Genomic DNA, 18,762 nt, shown 5'->3' on the forward strand with positions numbered 1-18,762 from the left:
GTTTAGTCATGACCATCTTTTCTTGATCAGGCTGCCTATAGGATTACCTTGGCAAAGATAACTGCAGTGGTTTGCAGTTTCATTATCCAGTGTATTAAGATAAACAGAGATTAATTTGGCTAGGATTATATAGCTAGCAAATATCTGAGACTGGATTTGAACTCAAGTCTCCTGATTCCAGTTCCAGGGCTCTATCCATTGAGCTATTTAGGTGCCTCCTAAGTAAATTAGGGATGTATAGGGACATGTGCCTGTTGAGTTTGGGGATAGGGGAAGAGTTTATAACCAAGCAAGCAATAGAGAGCAACACAAATTGTAAAATACATAATTTTGATTACATGAAATTAAGAGCTTAAAAATTATTTTTACACAAATAAAACAATGCCTTCTATTAATACTGATGGCTACTGATTGCTCTGGTTAGTGGTTGCTGAGAACTGGGATGACTGAAAATTTCTTAAAATAAGACAACAAGGAAGTTTATGACATAGATTGGATCTTTTCAATTGAACACTTAAAGGCTATTGTATGATTATAATTTGGCTTATTGTCAATATTGTTGTGGTTTGGGGAATAGGGAAAATCCAGCAAAGGGTGGAAAAATGGAGCAACAGATTGTTGGAGCAATCAAAATACACACACACACAGCATTTATTAATTGTTTATTGTCTTATATGATTGTGGTTTTTAGAGCCCCTATACAATTACAAGAGTAACATCAAAAATCACTGATCACAGATCCTCATAACTGATACAATAATAATGAAAAAAATTGAAATATTGCACAAATCATCAAAATATGACACAGACATAATGTGAGCACTTAATGCTGGGAAAGATGGACCTGATTTTCTAACTTGACATAGGATTGCCACAAAACTTCAATTTGGAAAAAACATATAATATCTGCTAAAGTTAATAAAGAGAAATTCAATAAAACAATGTATGCCTGTACTTACTCAAGTGATCCCACTTAATCTCATCTACTCTAGTAGATTGCTCCCTCTACCATCTCCAATCTTTTGCTTAATCCTCTATAGCCTTGTTTCCTACTGCCCTGCCCACAAACTTGTTCATTCTCCCTTATACTCTGTCCCTTGACTCCTGCATTTCTGTTAGCCAAAGTCCTGAATCTCTCCTTCCCTTTGTAAATAAATTCCTTAAAAAAGCCTTCTATGATAAGTACCTCCACTATCTTTCCTTTCACTCTCCTTAAATTTTTACAATATGACTTCCAACCTTATGGTTCCACTGAAACTGCTCTCTTCAGTCATTAAATGCCTCTTATTTTACAAATTCAGTGACCTTTTTGCAATCTTCATTTTTCTTGACAACTCTGAGGACTGTTATCACTTTCTACTCCTTGATACATTTTTCTCTCTAGGTTTTCAGAATAATTTTTGGTTTTCCACCTACCTTTCTTACTGCTCTTTTTCTCTCTCTCCTTTGCTGGATTATCCTCCAAATCGTAACTTTTTACCATATGTATCCCTTTGCAGTCTGTCCTTGGTCCTTTCCTCTTCTTCCTCTATCCTACTTCACTTGATCTCACCAGTTCCCATAAATTTAATTATCATCTGTGTTTTGATGATTTTCAATTTTATCTTTTCTGTTCCAGGCTTCCTACTGATCACCAATCTTATATCTCCAATTGTCTTTCAGACATCTCAAATTGAACGCTCAATAGACATCTTCAACTTAATATGTTTAAAACAGAACTCATTCTCTTTTTCTCACCCCACCCCCTTAACTTCCCTTTTACAATAGAGGACAAAGAAATCCTCCCAAACCTTCAAGCTTCTAATCTAGGAGTCATTCTAGAATCCTTACTATTTTTCATCTCCTCATATTCAAGCTGATGCCAAGGTCTTTTAATTTCACTTTTGTAGCATATCTCCAAAACTATCTTCCAACATTCCCTCCAGTACTGTGTGACACTGCTACCACTCTGGTGCAAAGCCTCATTATCTCACATATATATTATTGTGATAGTCTCCTGCTAGGTCTGCCTGCCTCAAATCTCCCCACATTCCAACCCATCCTCCATTAAGTCACAAAACTAATTTACCTAAAACACAGATCATGTCATAGTGCCTGCCTCCTCCAATCAATTAACTCCAGTGACTTCTTATTGCCTTCAGCAACAAATACAACATGCTCTCTGTTTTTAAAGTTCTCCATAAACTACACCCCTTCTTCCTCCCAGACTTCTTATACCTTATTTTCTGACGTGTACTCTCTAATCAAGTGGCCTTTTGTTTCATGAATAACTCACTTCATCTCTCAGCTCAGGACATCCTCTCTGGCTGTCTCCCATTCCTAAAACATTCTCTACTCTCTGTTTTATCTTTGGCTTGCACTGTGTTCTATCTCTGGCTTCTTTTAAGCTCTAACTAAAATTCTACCTTCTCAAGGAAGTCTTATCCAAATTTTCTTAATTGAAATGTCTTTCCTCTATTAATTATCTCCTATTTATCTTGTAAATAGTTTGCTTTGTATATTTTTGTTTGCATCTTGCCTCCCATATTCTGCTATAAGTCCCCCAAGAGCAGGAACTCTCATTTGCTTCTAGTTGATTCCCAGAGTTTAGGATAGTGCTTGGAACATAGTTGATACTTGTAACTTTATTGCTTTCTTGATTGACTTGTTACTATATTCTAAAAAGCCAGGAAACTTTCCTTCTGACATAGAAGTATGTGTTCTATGTATTTTTGCCCCATCAAAATTTTGAGTTCTTTGACAGCAGAGAATACTCTTCCTTTTCTACTTTTATCTCCCTTTCTTATGTAAATTTTTTGTATCAAAATTCATTAATGGTGTTGGTCTGTAATTTTCTTCCTCTAGTTTGGGGCTCAAGACCAATTTTTTTTTTTCTCCATAAAGCATATCAGAAGAGTAATTTCATGTGCAACTCATAACTTTGCAAATGGATGAATGTTGAAAATTTACCATAACATATGATTGGGAAAAAATATTTCAATAAAAACAGAAGGATGTCTTCTTTACTTCTTATTAAAAAGTATTTAAGTAATTTTAGAATGAATTGTTTATATAAAAGAAAAATCATTTCTGTATCCACCTGGTCCTAGAGGTTTTTTCCCTTCCCACTGGGAATAAATTTTTAACTTCTTCAATTTCTGTTTATGATTTGAATAAAATTTTTCTTTTTTAAAATCTAGATAATTATTTGCAAGTATCAGTCTATTTAATCTGATTTTGTTAGTATATGAATGTGTAAAATAGCTTCTAATAATTTCTTTTATTTCTTCTTTAGTTGTTTCAAGTTCATTATAATTTTATGTGAATAAGCTAGTTTTCTTTTTTTTAATCTATTAAGTTAATGTTTAATTAACTTAAGGGAAAAAAAACTACTTTTATTTCTCAAATAGGTGGCCTTTCTGTTTTTAATTGATTTTATCTTCTGTTTTTTTTTAATTTTCAGAACTTCTACCTTTTTTTTTGTTTGGGATTTAAAAAAATGTTAGTTTTCTTTTTTTAGCTACATGCCTTAATCTTTGAGTTATTTACTTCTCTTTTCTTTATCATTCATTAAAGTATGTAGAGATACAGCTTTTCTCATCAAAACTCTTTAACTATGTCATGTAAATTTTAGTATACATTGTCTCATTATTACCATTTTCTTTTGATGAAATTTACTGATGGTTCTATATTTCATTCTTCAATTTAGTTCTTTGGTGGAACATTAAGTTCCAACTACTTTTAGATTCTTTCTTTGAGAACCTGTTATTGAACATATTTTTATTTCATTAGTTTGAATAAATGATGTATTTAGTATTTCTGTTTTTCAAATATTTGGTGAGATCTTTATGCCCTTATGTATGATAAAGGTGTTATGTCATACAGCTATCATCTGGGTAATCTATAACTTTTCTTCTATCAACATTAATTATTTATTACAGATTAATTGTTTCTAATTCATCTAAATTCACCTCTTTTTCTGCCTTTTTATTAGATTTGTCAAGTACTCTTATAGTTACTTTAAAGTTCCTCATTATAGCAGTTTTATTAGCATTTTTCTGTAATTCAATTATTTTTTTCTTTAAGTCTTTAGATATCATTTGTTGCATATATCTTTATATTAATTATTTATATTGACTCATCCATGGTCTCTTTTAACCTAATGCAATTTCTCTACTTTACTTTTTTCTACTTTTCCCTACTTTACTTCCCCCCCCATCATATTTCCTGTAGAATTATTTGGAATCATGATGGCTATTCTTGCTTTTTCTGAGTTCATCTGAAACATAATTATTTTTGTTCATGTTTCTCATTTTAATTTTATATGAATCATTGTGTTTCACATATGTTTCCTATAATCATTTTTTTCAGATTCCCTTTTGTCATCTATTCACTATTTCCATTTTTTTTTGGTGATTACAAATTCATCCATATTCACAGTTATAACTGATGATTGCACATTTCTCTCCATCCTATCTCTCCTTATTCTCCTCTACCTTTTCACAAAAAAAGAAAACGTGAACAGAAGAGAGGAAATTTATATGACAAGTGTACTTATAAATAAAACTATTTTCTTCTCTTAAAGTTTTTATTTTTGTGTATTATATAATTAATTCCAGATATTTTTATCCTTTTTCATCAATTTAATTTTATACAAGGATTCCTAAAGTTCCTGTAGTTAACAGATTTTTTTTCTCTCTGAGACTTGATCTGAACTTGCTTGGTTTGCTATTGTCTTTGGTATTTACCCCCCTTAGTATCTCTCAAACCAAGGAATTTCTTTGAATTTGGTATATTAATGGAGTGGAGGTTTGGTAGGCAGCTATGCAGTACAACCCAAACATCCCCAAGTTTATTTGGTATGCTTTCTCCTGGTGTAGTACTTGGGGTTAATCTTTCACTTGGTTCCCAGAACTGGCTTTAGGTACTGTTTAGGGACTGAATTTTGTCTAAGCAGTTTATTCCAAAATTTATCTGAAGAAACTATTAACCACTGTACCCTGCTTGGAATGCCCTGAGGCAGATCTCTTTGATAGATTAGGGATGATCTGGGGTCTATTGAGACTGGACAGGCCTCAGACATTATTTCCAGCAGGGAAGTGTTAATCCAATACATTATGTCATAAGGCTGCTCCCTCCTGAGTTAGTCTTAGACCATTATGAGTTTAGGGAAGACCCGCTGTCTGGGTAGATTAAGCAAGAAATTCCATGCTAGACCATTGAGATTGTCTCAAAATTGCTCTCCTTTAGTAGAATGCTTTGGGAAAAAATTTAACTGCTCTTGAGTATTTGGAGCCAAGACTAGGAATATTAGTACTTCCTTGAAGTGTTTATAAGTTATTGTGTGAATATGTGCATTTTCCCTTTTACTTTTAGTTCTTGACAGTTCCAGGCTGTTTCCATCCCCAAATCCCTCAGAAATTTTGGGGTTGCCTGTAAGAATTCTTAGGATGAGTGGGTGAGTTATTCCTTCTTCTGCCTAGTAGGGTGGTGCATCTCTAAGCCCAGATAGAGTATTTGTGGTGATCCTGGAATCTCCTTAGCTAGAGAATGAATCTCACAAATAAAATTATATTTCCTTCAACCTTTATCAATCATCAACTCTGAGAGCTTCCCAGAGCTTGCTTTTCTCCTTTCTCTCAGATGCCTTATTGTGAAAACTTTGGTACACAGTCAAAAGAAAAAAGCCCAGAAAGTGAAACATGCAATAAAAAACTGACATTAACAGAAAAAGTTTATATTATACTAAGATGGTGGTAACCATTTTCACCATTCCTCAGATAAAACTGGAACACACTGGATAAGAACCCACTAGATAAGAACCCAGTGGAAAATTTATCATTCTTTGGTGACAAGAAAAATAGAAAAACTCAGGAGAGCAAGCCTGAAACTAAAGTTTTGTTGAAACCTTTGGGAGATGTAGGTCTTTATAATAAGCCAAATATTATGGAATCATTTTATTCAGAAGGCCTAACATCATGCAAATCCTACAGTAGTATGCATTAAGATCAGTGAAATATCTAGAAACAATTCTACTTATATTCCTGGAAATATTTTAAAAAATTAAAATGGAAAGAAATCACAATGTAGTTATTGCACTTAGAGAAAATGTGGATTACATCATAAGCAAAGTATTCAGAAGACTGATTTACAAAAGTTCTGAGGAAAATAAATGAGATAAAAGAAAATATCACACTCAAAACGCACTGGTGGACTGGAAAACAAACAGAACTTTCCATGAACTGGATAAAAACAAGGAGTTATCTCAGTTTTACAAAGAAATTCAGGAGCTTGAGAATGAAAAAGATTGGATGGTAATGATTAGGAATTTAAATTCCCTCAAGAACAATTTAGTTTATATCAACAAGGCCAATTCAATGGCACTTTAAATTGTGCTGAAGAAAAGAAAAATAGATGGCTTAGAATTATATATTCACCCCCAGTGATATATTTTAGTAATGAGTCAGTTGGTTGGAATATCAGATAACCTGTTAATGGAAAAGTGGAACCTACATTTTTTAACAACCCAATTTCTTCCCTTAGGCCCAATGGCATCCTCTTTATTTCCTCATGTCCTTTCCCTTTCTGGATCAATTATTATTTAAATGTTCAAAAATTTTATACACCATCAAATGTATTCCATGCTCAGAATGCTAAATTATGTGAAATATTCAATGGATAATGTTAACAGTGGCATAATAATGGAATAATGTTAACAGTGGCAACGCAAATTGAAATTGTCTAGTATTTGATCAAACTAGCAGATATTCTAATTGTAATGGGAAGAAGAAAGGTATACAGGCTTCTAGAAATGCCTACAGTAAGTGAGATGCACAAGAAACTAATGGTTTCTGTGAAAGAAAAATCATGGGAAGACTCTTCTCTTCCAGATGGAGAAAACAGATAGAATTATGAAACAGCAGCTCCAAAAGGAAAAGTTAAGGGGACTGTTTATTATTGTTTTAAGAGGTATGACCGGTTTAGGGGAAAATGACACTTTATTGTGTTCTTGGTCAAAATCATGATGGCATCATCTTCAGCACTGATGACCTTTTTTGGCATTGAAATGGGTATATGTATAATGTTAGACAAATTGGTAGTGCCCATAACTGGAACCAAAGCAGAGCAAAGAGTTATTGATCAGAAAAGATCTCCAGTTATAACAGATTACACTAATACCTAAGCTTGGGAAATAAAATCTTATGTGGAAATGATTATTGGTAAAGGATATTGAGTGGAATTCCTTGAACCTCATGTATGGTGGAAATTTGATCCTGGGGAATGAGAAAAGAAGAATAAATGTGGTTGTCTGGTGAAAAGATTGTGCAGATGTTGGATTATTATGAATATAAAACGTCCATATTTATTGTAATGAATTCAATGGAACCTCCAAATAGAAGTTCTGAGAGACTTTGAAGACAGAGGTGGGGAGACTGTCTACAGTCAAGGAATCTTTGAAATTGCAAAATAACTAATATTCAGAATGCTTTTAACTAAAATTAGCTTGTGGTTTACCCTTAAAAAGCAAGCATTGAGATTTATCTGGAGTTTTTAAATAGGTTCATATCTGATAAAAAGAACCATCAGTATCTCACAGAATGTGATCCCAGAAAATTGTTTGAATTTTCAAATGTAATAAAAATAATGTATATAAAATACCCAGAATATTTTGGGAAAGAAGATTCCAAAGTATTTTTTGGGGAAAAAAAGGATAGTAAGAACTCTAATCAATACAATGATAAACCATGATTCTAGAGTATAAATTGTAAAGAATGCTATCCACTTCCTGACAAAAAAGGTGATTAACTGATAAACAGAATAATATACACAGTTCTGAACTGCATAAAACAATATGAAATTTTGCTTTTCAATTTTATGAAATATATAATTTGATATGAGAGTTTTGCATTTCACTTTTTTTTGTTCCCAATGGGGAAGGATAGGTGAGAGGGAAAGATTTAAAAAGGATTATTAACTGAAAAAAATATTTTTAAAAAAATGAAATGATAGATAGAATGATGTAACCTAAAATTCTATAGGAAAGGAAAGAACATAAAGCTTCCAAGAAAGAAAATCCAAAGAAACAAAGAGAAAGAATTCTAATTAAAAGGAAAAGAGATTCAAATGTATGCAAAGGGAATACATTAGGAAAAGCAAAGGACATGAGAGAAATTAGACAACAGAGGATGAATACAAAAATATGACATGGCTTTAGTAATGTAAAAGTAATTTAGGGAGAAAAAGCTTGGAATGAGTTAAAGTTTGCAAGGAATTCAGATGATAACACAGAAATATTTTCTAGTTATATTGGGAGAAAGAAGGGTATTGATAGAAGAGAGAAATTGACTTATACCGAGGACAATTATGATTTCCCTATATAATAAGGCTCTTCTAAAATATTGTTATTTTATTCCCATGCAATTTTTACTTTGCTAAATTTTAATATTTTAGATATTTATATATAATCTTTGTAATTATATCTGCTCAGGGAGGATCTGAACTCAAGACTGTTTGAAATTAAGTCCATTATACTATCACTTGAACACAGAAAGTTTTCAAGTTTGACTTAATTTCTAGGAAAATATCTAAATATTTATATTATTAAAGGCATAGTGATAGAATACACAGAAAAGAAACCAATGAACAAAAATAGCAATAGTCATATGAATAACCATCTTGACTTTCCCCACATTTTTTTTTAGGTTTTTCAAGGCAAACGGGGTTAAGTGGCTTGCCCAAGGCCACACAGCTAGGTAAATGTTTGAGACCAGATTTGAACCCAGGTACTCCTTACTCCAAGGCCGGTGCTTTATCCACTATGCCACATAGCCTCCCCCTTCCCCACATTTTTGATAATGAAATTGTGATTAGAAAATTTACACTTGAGTAAAAAATGCTTGAATTCAAAACTGATACCTGAAGCAAATCAATTTTGTGACACAATGCAGGTCACACGAGATCTGTATTCTCTAACTGTAAGAATCAGAGAAGCTGTTTGCATGCAAAAATAAGATTAAACCATTGACTAGTGCTGATTCTTAAGAAGCAGGAAGAAAATCAAATTGCCAATATAAAAATAGAATAGGTGAATGTACAAGCAATAAAATAATTATTAGTATCTATTTTGCCCAAATAAATGGATTAATATTTACAAAACTATAAAATGCCTAGAATTACAGCACAGGAAATAAAATAGAGAAAATAACTGAGCAAGTTATAAATTAAATCCCTGAAAAAAATCCTCAGGACAATGAATTATACAAAATATTTAAAGACCAACTAATACCAATATTGTTTTTAAATAAAAAATAAATTCATCTTTATTGTATTAGAAAAATTAGACAACGGAGTTTTAGAAAATTATTATTATTATTACACAAATATGATATTGCTATCTAAACCAGGGAGCAAAATCAGGGAAAGAAGATTATAGACAAATTTCACTAATGGATACTTATGAAAAAAATAATTTATTAACAAAAATATTACTGTGGTATATCACAAAGACCATATGCTATACCCTAATTGGATTTATAACAGAATATAAGACTGTTTCAATATTAAAAAAGAATTAGAATAATTGACCATATCAATAAAAATGAAAATAAAAGCAACCTTGTAATTATATCAATAGATAAACAAAATTTTAAAGAAACACAATATGTATTTTTATTTTTAAAAAGTCACTAGAGGGGAGGCTAGGTGGTGTAGTGGATAAAGCACTGGCCCTGGAGTCAGGAGTACCTGGGTTCAAATCCGGTCTCAGACACTTAATAATTACCTAGCTGTGTGGCCTTGGGCAAGCCACTTAACCCTGTTTGCCTTGCAAAAACCTTAAATAAAACCTAAAATTTTTTTTAGAAAGCACAGAAATGAAGTCCATCTTTAAATAATAAAATATATCTCTGAAAATAAAAAGCTAATCTTATCTATAATGAGGATAAGCAAGAAATCTTTCAAAAAAATGATAACAGAAGAAGCAAGAATGTCCATTATCATTATTTGATATTATATTAGATAACAAAAAACCCAAGAAAAATTAAACTAAAGAATAAGAATAAATAATGGGGGACAAAACTATTATTCTTTGCAGATGATGGCATAGTGAGAGAATGGCATACTAAAAGAACACTAAAGAATTAACGAAAAAAACTAGTTAAGGGGGCAGCTAGGTGGTTCAGTGGAAAAGAGCACTGGCCCGGGAGTCAGGACTACCTGAGTTCAAATCTGGCCTCAGACACTTAATAATTACCCAGCTGTGTGGCCTTACATAAGTCACTTAACCCCATTTGCCTTGCAAAAACCTAAAAACAAACAAACAATCCCCCCATAAACCTAGTTAAAACAATTAACAAATTTAGCAAATTTGCAGGGTGTAAAATAAACCTACAAAACTCATCATTAATATTATACATTATCAACAAATCACAATGGATGAAATAGAAATTCCAATTAAAATAAAATAAAAAGACAAACTATTTGGGAATGTATTCACAAAGGCACACTATCTGAACAATTACAAAATAACACACATATATAAAGACAGATATAAATAATTACAGAAATATTATTGACCCAATAAAATAAAATAAAAATACTCAACACAATTTACTTATTAAAATTATATGAATCAAATTATCAAAAATTATTTTGTATCTCTAGAAAACTATATTTACAAAATACATCTGAAGAGCAAAAAATGAAGATAATCCAGGGGAAAAAATGTAAAAGGATGGTTTGTAGTGGTGCGATGTTCAGTCAAGACTATCAATGGAATCAAGGGAAGAGTTGTGAAAGAAAGGGTCTAGCAGTACCAGATGTTACACTATATATTACAAAGTGACAATCATCAAAAAATGCTGTACTTGATAAGAACAGATTGATCAATAGCATAGGCATACAATATACAGATGCAAATAAGTACAATAATGTTGTATTTGATAAATCCAAAGAGGCAAAAACCTCACTATTTGATAAAAACTACCTGAAAAATTGAAAAGTGGTATAACAGAAAATGAGCTCAGACAAACATCTCCCATCAAATAAGAAGAGATTTAAAATTGATAGATGATTATCTGTCACATATATGTATAGGTTGTTTGTGACCAAAGAGAAGATAGAAAAGTTCACAAGAGGTAAAAAGTATAAATTTTATTATAAAAATATTTTTTTTCCACAATTACAATGTAGTCAAAATTAGAAGAAAAGAAAAAATGGAGGGGACTTGCAGCAAGATTCTCTAATTAAAATCTCATTTCTTAAATATAAATTGAACTGAATCAAAATTTTAAAAATAGGCATTATTCTTCAATTGATAAATGATCAAAGAATATGAAAGGGCCATTTTTTAGAAAGAGAAATCAAAGCTCTCAGTGCTAAAAATATACTCAAACTGGAGAGGATTAGAGTGCTCTAACCACTCCTTCATCCTCAGTTTGGACATTCGTGGACCAGGCTCAATTCTAGGTTACTTTGACCTCCAAAAGAAAAGTCAAACTTTTTCCTCCTCACTTTATACTCCAATTCAGGAGCACAAAGTCTTATGTTGTGGCACATGTTTAAATTCTTTCCAAAGGGCATAGTTGAAAGGTGTTTAGGATATAATATAAACCAGATATAGAGCAGCAACTTTGTAAAAGTATATGTTGTATTATTTTGTTTGTAATGTACATTGCAGCTCTAAATATATGGTGTTGTGAGTCTTAAAGAGAGATGAACAAGCTCTCTCCTGGATATAACAATTTAGATGGATATATTGCTCATCTGGGCTTCTTAAGTCACTTGTTCTCCCAAGTTTGACTCTTTTTTTCTTTCATTTAATAGTATTTTATTTTTTCCAATTACATGTAAAGATAGTTTTCAAAATTCATTTTTGTAAGATTTTGAGTTCTGAGTTTTTTTCCCTTATTCCCCACCCTCTCACCTCCCCAAAACAGCATCTGATATTGGTATTACATGTGCAATAACACTGAAAATATTTGTCATGTTGTGAAAGGAGAATTGGAAGAAAAGGGAAAAAAACATAAGAAAGAATAAAAGCATAAAAAAACAGATTTTAAAACGTGAAAATTTTATGCTTTGGTCTTTAATTAGACTCCAGAGTTTGTTGCCTGGATATAGATGGCATTTTCCATCAAACATTTTTTGGAATTATCTTTGATCACTGTATTGCTAAAAAGAGTTAAGTTTATTATGGTTGATCATCACACACTGTTGCTCTCAGTGTGTATAATGGTCCTGTTCACTACACTTAGCATTAGTTCATGCAAATCTTTCTATATTTTTTTTTGAAATATGTCTGAGAATTTCATATAGAACAATAAGATTGCATTATATTCAAATACCACAACTTATTTAGCCATTCCCCAATTCAGGGATATCCTCTCAATTCCTAATTCTTTGCTACTGCAAAAAGAGCTGCTATAACTATTTTTGTACATATGTGGCCTTTCCCCTTTTTATGATCTCTTTGGGGTGTAGACCTAGTAGTGATTTTGCTGGATCAAAGTGTCTGCATAGCTTTATTGACTTTTGGGTATAGTTCTAAATTGCTCTCCAGAATGGATGGATCAGTTCACAACTCCATGAGCAGAAGATAGAAGAAGAAAAATGATGGGAGGGGTTTTGGTAGCAAGTTTCTTTGATAAACATGAATTAGTGTCCCAGTTTTCATACATTCCCTCCAACATTTAACATTTTCCTTTTCTGTCATATTAGTCAATCTGAGAGGTATGAGGTGGAATTTTAGAGTTTCATTAATTTGCATTTCTCTACTCAGTAGTGATTTATTTATTTATAGATTTTTTTTTCAAGGCAATGAGGTTAAGTGGCTTGCCCAAGGCCACACAGCTAGGTAATTAAGTGTCTGAGGTCGGATTTGAACCCAGGTACTCCTGACTCCAAGGCCGGTGCTCTTATTCACTGTGCCACCTAGCTGCCCCTCAGTAGTGATTTAGAATTATTTTATCTGACTATAGATAACTTTAGTTTCTTCAGATGAAAACTGCCTAAGACCATTTATCAATCCAGCTTGACTCTTGAATGTCTGCTTTAATATTCTTTTGAGTTCATAGCTGTCAGTCTTCTTTGCAATCATTAGTCCTATTCCTTGCAAAACTTTGTATACTTTTGTATCTAGAGTGTATGAAGCTTTTTTTGTTCCTCTTAGAATAAGTGTTTCTTACTGGTAGAGTAGTTCTACTTCAAAGAACTAAGTCTAAAGAGGAGAAGCAGGGAGATAAAACCCCTTCTCTTGCATTCTATATCATTTTGTTCCTAAAGTCTTCTCTATCAAGGTTGGTAAAAAGCTGAATTGTCTAAAACGCCCCAGATACTTTGGTTTGGCTATTCCAGAGCCTCCAGGAGTGTAGAAAATATTTAGCCCTCCAAATAGCGTGCCTCTTCTGATTCAATAAGATAAGGTTATTCCCACTTTGAAAGAACATAATGGATCTTTGCATTAACTTAGTATCTGGGTCTGTATTAAATCTCTGAATAAAGGGAGAAGTCAAATGCTTCTCTCTTACTCTTGTCTGTCACTAAACACCATGCTTAGAACAGCTTAAATGCTTTCTAAATGAGTTTTGATTGAATGATCTATTATTAAGACAAAATAAAAGATATTCTTTAGCATATAATGGTATCTGTATATTTAGGTAAATGCCCTATTCTAATGAAAGATAAGAGATTCACCTGTGGAATATAAATTTAATTTTTTAAGTTATTTTTTTAACCAATGAATAACTATTTTAATTTTTTTAACCTTTCTATTGTCTTTGGGATGGATCACATTCTTTATTGGAAGTCCATTAGAGATTTTGCTTCAAGTCAGTTCTGGGTCTGTGCTAGATTGAGCTCCTTTCTCACTTTGGTGTGGCAAAGTTTTCCTGCTAAACTATCAATTTGTCCTTAGCAATCCCTGGGCTGAAAGGTCTGGAAACCACCTGGCTGACAAGAACCCAGATGTCCCTTGGGTCCCAGGCTACCTGTGACTATTACTGAATAACTGGAGCCAGTTTGTTTCAGTCGTAAACCCAGACTGTGCTGAAAGACTTTCTAATCCCAGTGTAACAGACCTTTCCTATGGATCTTCCAAGTTGTCTTGGGTTGGAAAATTGTTTCACTCAGTTTTTTTCGGTGAGTTCTGCCATTCTAGAATTTGCTGAGGGCCATTATGTAACAATATTTGGTGTGGTCCAGGGGAGAGTTTCTTGGGTTTCCTGCCATCTTGGCTCTGCAGTGTCATGGTATCTTCTTAAAACAAAACAAAACCAAAAAATGAAACAAAACCAAATTCCATGGGATATGGAATACAATAAAGAACAAAAAAAACTTATTCTCTACTAAAGGCAGAGCTTTATACTAGGTTCTGGAGGAAATAAGACTTAATTCTTATCTTCTAATTATTTAAAATACAGTGTGTTTTGAGGTGAATTTTAAGCTCTTCAGTCCTCCTTTAAGCAAGTAAGCAATTTATTCCTTTCCTTTGATCCTTTAATAAGTTGATAGCTATGTACATATATAAAAAATTAACATTTTAGTCTTCCATATACTTGAATTTATTCAGCTATGTGCAAATATATATTTTTTTGGTAAGTCAATGTGGTTAAGTGACTTGCCCAAGGTCACAGCTAGGTAATTATTAAGTATCTGAGATCAGAGTTGAACTCAAGTACTCCTGACTCCAGGGCAGTGCTCTATCCACTGTGCTACCTAGCTGTCCCACAAATATGGTTTAGTCTTTCAGTTTTATATGAGGAACAAGATGGAAGACTACATATTTTTTTCCTGATGCCTTCACTTTCTTAAAAAAAAGAAACTATTAGCTAAAGATAAATCAACTTCAGCAACTTGAAATTCAAAAGAGATTTTAAAAAAACTTTAGTTGACATCTAATCTGAGTTTACTCAACTGCCACTCACCAACTGTGTACCATGTTATTAGCAGAGGTTGTATTAACTGACCTAAGGACCAGATCCAAAGACTAGCAATATCTAAACTCATATTCTTATCCCACCTCCCCCTTACTAATGCCTTGAAGTTATTCACTAAAGTCTGTGGAAGCTTGTTCCACTACAAAAACCAGTCAGTAAATTAATAGTCCTCAAGGTAGCAGAAACTTGCCACAGTCACACAGATCATACAAAAAGCTTCTATGTTTGAGCCAAGGCACAATTGGAAAAGGTCAGGACATGTGTCTGATCATGAAATTCACAACCCCTCTCTTCATAAAGACTTCTCCCTTTATTCAGAGATTTGATACAGACCCAGATACTAAGTTATTCCATACAGGAATAAATCTTTTAGTACCAGGATGGCAGCTCTCTGAATTGCCATTGCTGGGATAGAGCTCTGAAGAATACAGGGAGAGGGATAGGTTACAAGAATGGACACAATATTGGGAGTAGGAAGCTGTATGGCACTTCACTTATCCTCCAGAATAAGTAGTGACTTGGGACAATTATGAATAAATATTACAAAACAAAAGAAAATGATCTAACACTTGATGAAGCAGAGGACTTTGTGGAATTTGAAGAGAACGTGGTACCACAGCACACTCTTCTTGAGTGGTTTGAAAGAAAATGTGCATTATGAGAGCAGAATTTATGATTTGCTCAACAAAAATAATGGCCAAATCCCCATCAAACCACCTCAAATTTGCCATGACAAGTCTTAATAAAGGAACAAAAGATAGAATAATTTATTGGAAATGCAAAATAAAGAAGTAAAAGACAATCTAGATGAAGAGAAGTAAAAAAAAATTAAAGGAAAATACCTCAAATTAAAAGATATTCTTTAACATATAATGGTATATTCAAGTAAATGTCCTATTCTAATGAGAGATAAGAGATTCACCTGTAGAATGTAAATTTAATTTTTTAAGGTTTTTTTTTAACCAATGAAAGAAAACATACTCATCTTAAAGGCAGAATGTGTAAAGGACAAACCAAAGATTTCCTATGAGAATGTGACAAGACAAAACAGCAAAAACTTAACTTCAAAATACAGTAATACAAGGAAATACCCAGAATTTAAGAACATAGAAAATAAAATAGAAATAGAAAGAATTCAGATATCATCTTCTGAAATTAAAACAAAGAACACAAAGTCTAAAAGCTCAAAGATATATAGTGGTCAAATTTAACAATTCAGTTCAGAAAGAACTTCAATAACTGACCAGAAAAAAGACCTTCAAATATAAAAGAAAGGTAAATTGGTATAACACAAGATAATTCTACACCTCCTTCTCCACTCCAAATGTATTCTAAAGAGCAATGGTGTTCCAAATGTTGCCTAGGGCAACTTACCCTGTAAATCTGAGCTTTAACATAAATGGAAAAAATTGACATTCTATAATAAGAGACATCTGGAATATTCTTAGAAAGAATAACAGACCTGTAGAGGTTATTTACTTCTTGATTACCTCACATGAAACAGTTGCAGAGGAGGTGAAGAAATGCAGTAGTGAATTACAGAAACAGAATGACAATAGAGAAGCCAAAGATTTTTTTTTTAAATATACATAAAATACTGGCTGAGGGAAGTAACAATGAATAGATAAGTCTAAGCATTCTAGATAGGATCTGGTAACATTATGCCTTCAGGTAGATCAATGCTTTTTTGCTGGGATGAACATGATGTGTTGTTTTTGGGAATCTGACTTTCTAACTCCTTTTGGAATTCTTAGCAATGATACTGGAATGGTTTGTCATTTCCTACTCCAGCTCATTTTAAAGATGCAGAAACTGAGACAAACAGAATTAAGTGACTTGATCAGAGTCAAAGAATCTTTCTAACACCACATGCAGCATTATCCACTCAGCTACCTATTGAACTCACAAAAATGAATATTCTTGATGTCAAATCCAGCACTGTATCTACTGTTGCACCTCTACTGTCTTTTTTGGTGAGACATTTTATAGTGGGGGGAGGGGGGGATGAATTGCAAAAGCCATAGGGGTGGAGCAGCTAGGTGGCACAGTGGATAGAGCACAAGCTCTGGAGTCAGGAGGACCTGAGTTCAATTCCAACCTCAGACACTTAATAATTACCTAGCTGTGTGACCTTGGGCGAGTCACTTAACCCCATTTTCTTGCAAAAAAATCCCCTCAAGAAAACAAGAAAAAAAATCTGTAGGTTGGAAGGGATAGAAAGTGTGATATGCCACATAGCAAAAAGGAGGTGAACCCTATAGTTTTAGAAATAGAAGAACATTCAGGGGAATGGGTAAAGAAAAGGGTCAGAGTGGAAGAGAGGATTGAAAAGTGAGGAAAGAAGGTAAGTTTTGCTTTGATGATGGAAAAAGGGTCCCCTGATTAATAATTTTTCAGCAGAGATATTTTGTGAAAGGAGATGGGGACATTATTCTGTGTGGAAACTTGGAAATTTGGAACTCCTTTTGTTCTTTCTATTAATTAATTAATTATTTTTCTGATTTTATATAAAGTTAGTTTTCAACATTCATTTTTGCAGTTATCTCTCTTCCACACTTCCCAATAGCATGTCATCTGATAGAGATTATAAACACACAATCATTTTACACATATTTTCGTGTTAGTCATGATACGAAAGAAGAATCAGAGCAAAAGGGAAAAACTAGAAGAAAGAAAAAATTAAAAATTAAAAATAGTATGATTTGTTTGCATTCAGAGTCTTTCTCTGAATGTGGATGGCATTTCACATCACAAATGTCTTTGATCACTGTATTGCAGAGAAGAGTTCTGTCTATCATAGTCGATCATCAAACAATGTTGTTGATAATGTGTACAATGTTCTTCTGGTTCTGTTCACTTCATTCAACATCGATTCATGTAAGTATTTCTAGATTTTTCGGAAATCTGCCTGCTAATCATTTATTATAGAAAATGATATTCCAGCATATTCATATACCACAACTTGTTCAGCTAATCCCTTCTTATTCTTTGACACCACAAAAAGAGAGCTGAAAGGAATATTTTTGTATATGTAGGTCTTTCCCCACTTTTTTTTAAATCATCAATTTGGTTATAGACCTAGTAGTGGTATTGTGAGATCAAAGGGTATGCACAATTTTATAGCCTTTTGATCAAAATTTCAAATTGTTCTCCAGAATGGTTGCATCAGTTCACAACTCTACCAACAGGGCATTACTTTCCAAGTTTTGCCATATCCCCTTCAAAATTAATCAGGAAATTTGAAACTTCAGATGAGTAAATGTCCTATCTCAATGGGGAAGGAAGTGAATTTCCTGGAGGCAACTGACATCTTGGAGAGTGGGAGGACATGGACCTAGTAAGGATATTATGAGGCATATGGAGTAAAGTAGTCTCCTGGGAGGAGTGTGTAGATTAATGATGGGTTGCATAAACAGGGAAACTGGATTGTGTCTTTTCTGTCCCCTATAAGGAAATTGCATTGTTTTGGGAGAGACATAATGGAAAGGGTGGATGTCTGAGTCAGGCTATACCTGACAATGAAATAAACTGACTGGATCTAAAAATTCAGAATAAATGCCTCAAAATTTTTCATTCTTGGAAGAATATATAGATTAGATTAGAGATAGAGATTAGCTATAGAAATAAATTAGATAATTTTAGGGATCATAAATTAGATAGAAAGAACTTATAATGAAAAGAATGAGGGAAACCCTTTCTAGCAAGGGGTACAAATTTTTTTAAAAACTACTGAGAAAGACTAATTAAAGGAGAAGTGAGAAAGGGGAAAATCTGCTTGACTGAGAGGGAAAAAAAGGAGTGAATAATGAGATAAAAGTAATTGAAAGGAACTAACAAGCAAAATCTCAAA

At 32.9% G+C, this 18,762-nt stretch overlaps 1 pseudogene; it reads left to right on the plus strand.

The window, feature by feature from the left end:
• Positions 1 to 6,790: 6,790 nt before the first annotated feature.
• On the plus strand, positions 6,791 to 7,351 carry LOC141504994 (NEDD4-binding protein 2-like 2; annotated as a pseudogene).
• The last annotated feature ends 11,411 nt before the right edge of the window (positions 7,352 to 18,762 follow it).

This window comes from Macrotis lagotis, chromosome 1, assembly GCF_037893015.1.
Source record: "Macrotis lagotis isolate mMagLag1 chromosome 1, bilby.v1.9.chrom.fasta, whole genome shotgun sequence".
Lineage (NCBI taxonomy): Eukaryota > Metazoa > Chordata > Mammalia > Peramelemorphia > Peramelidae > Macrotis > Macrotis lagotis.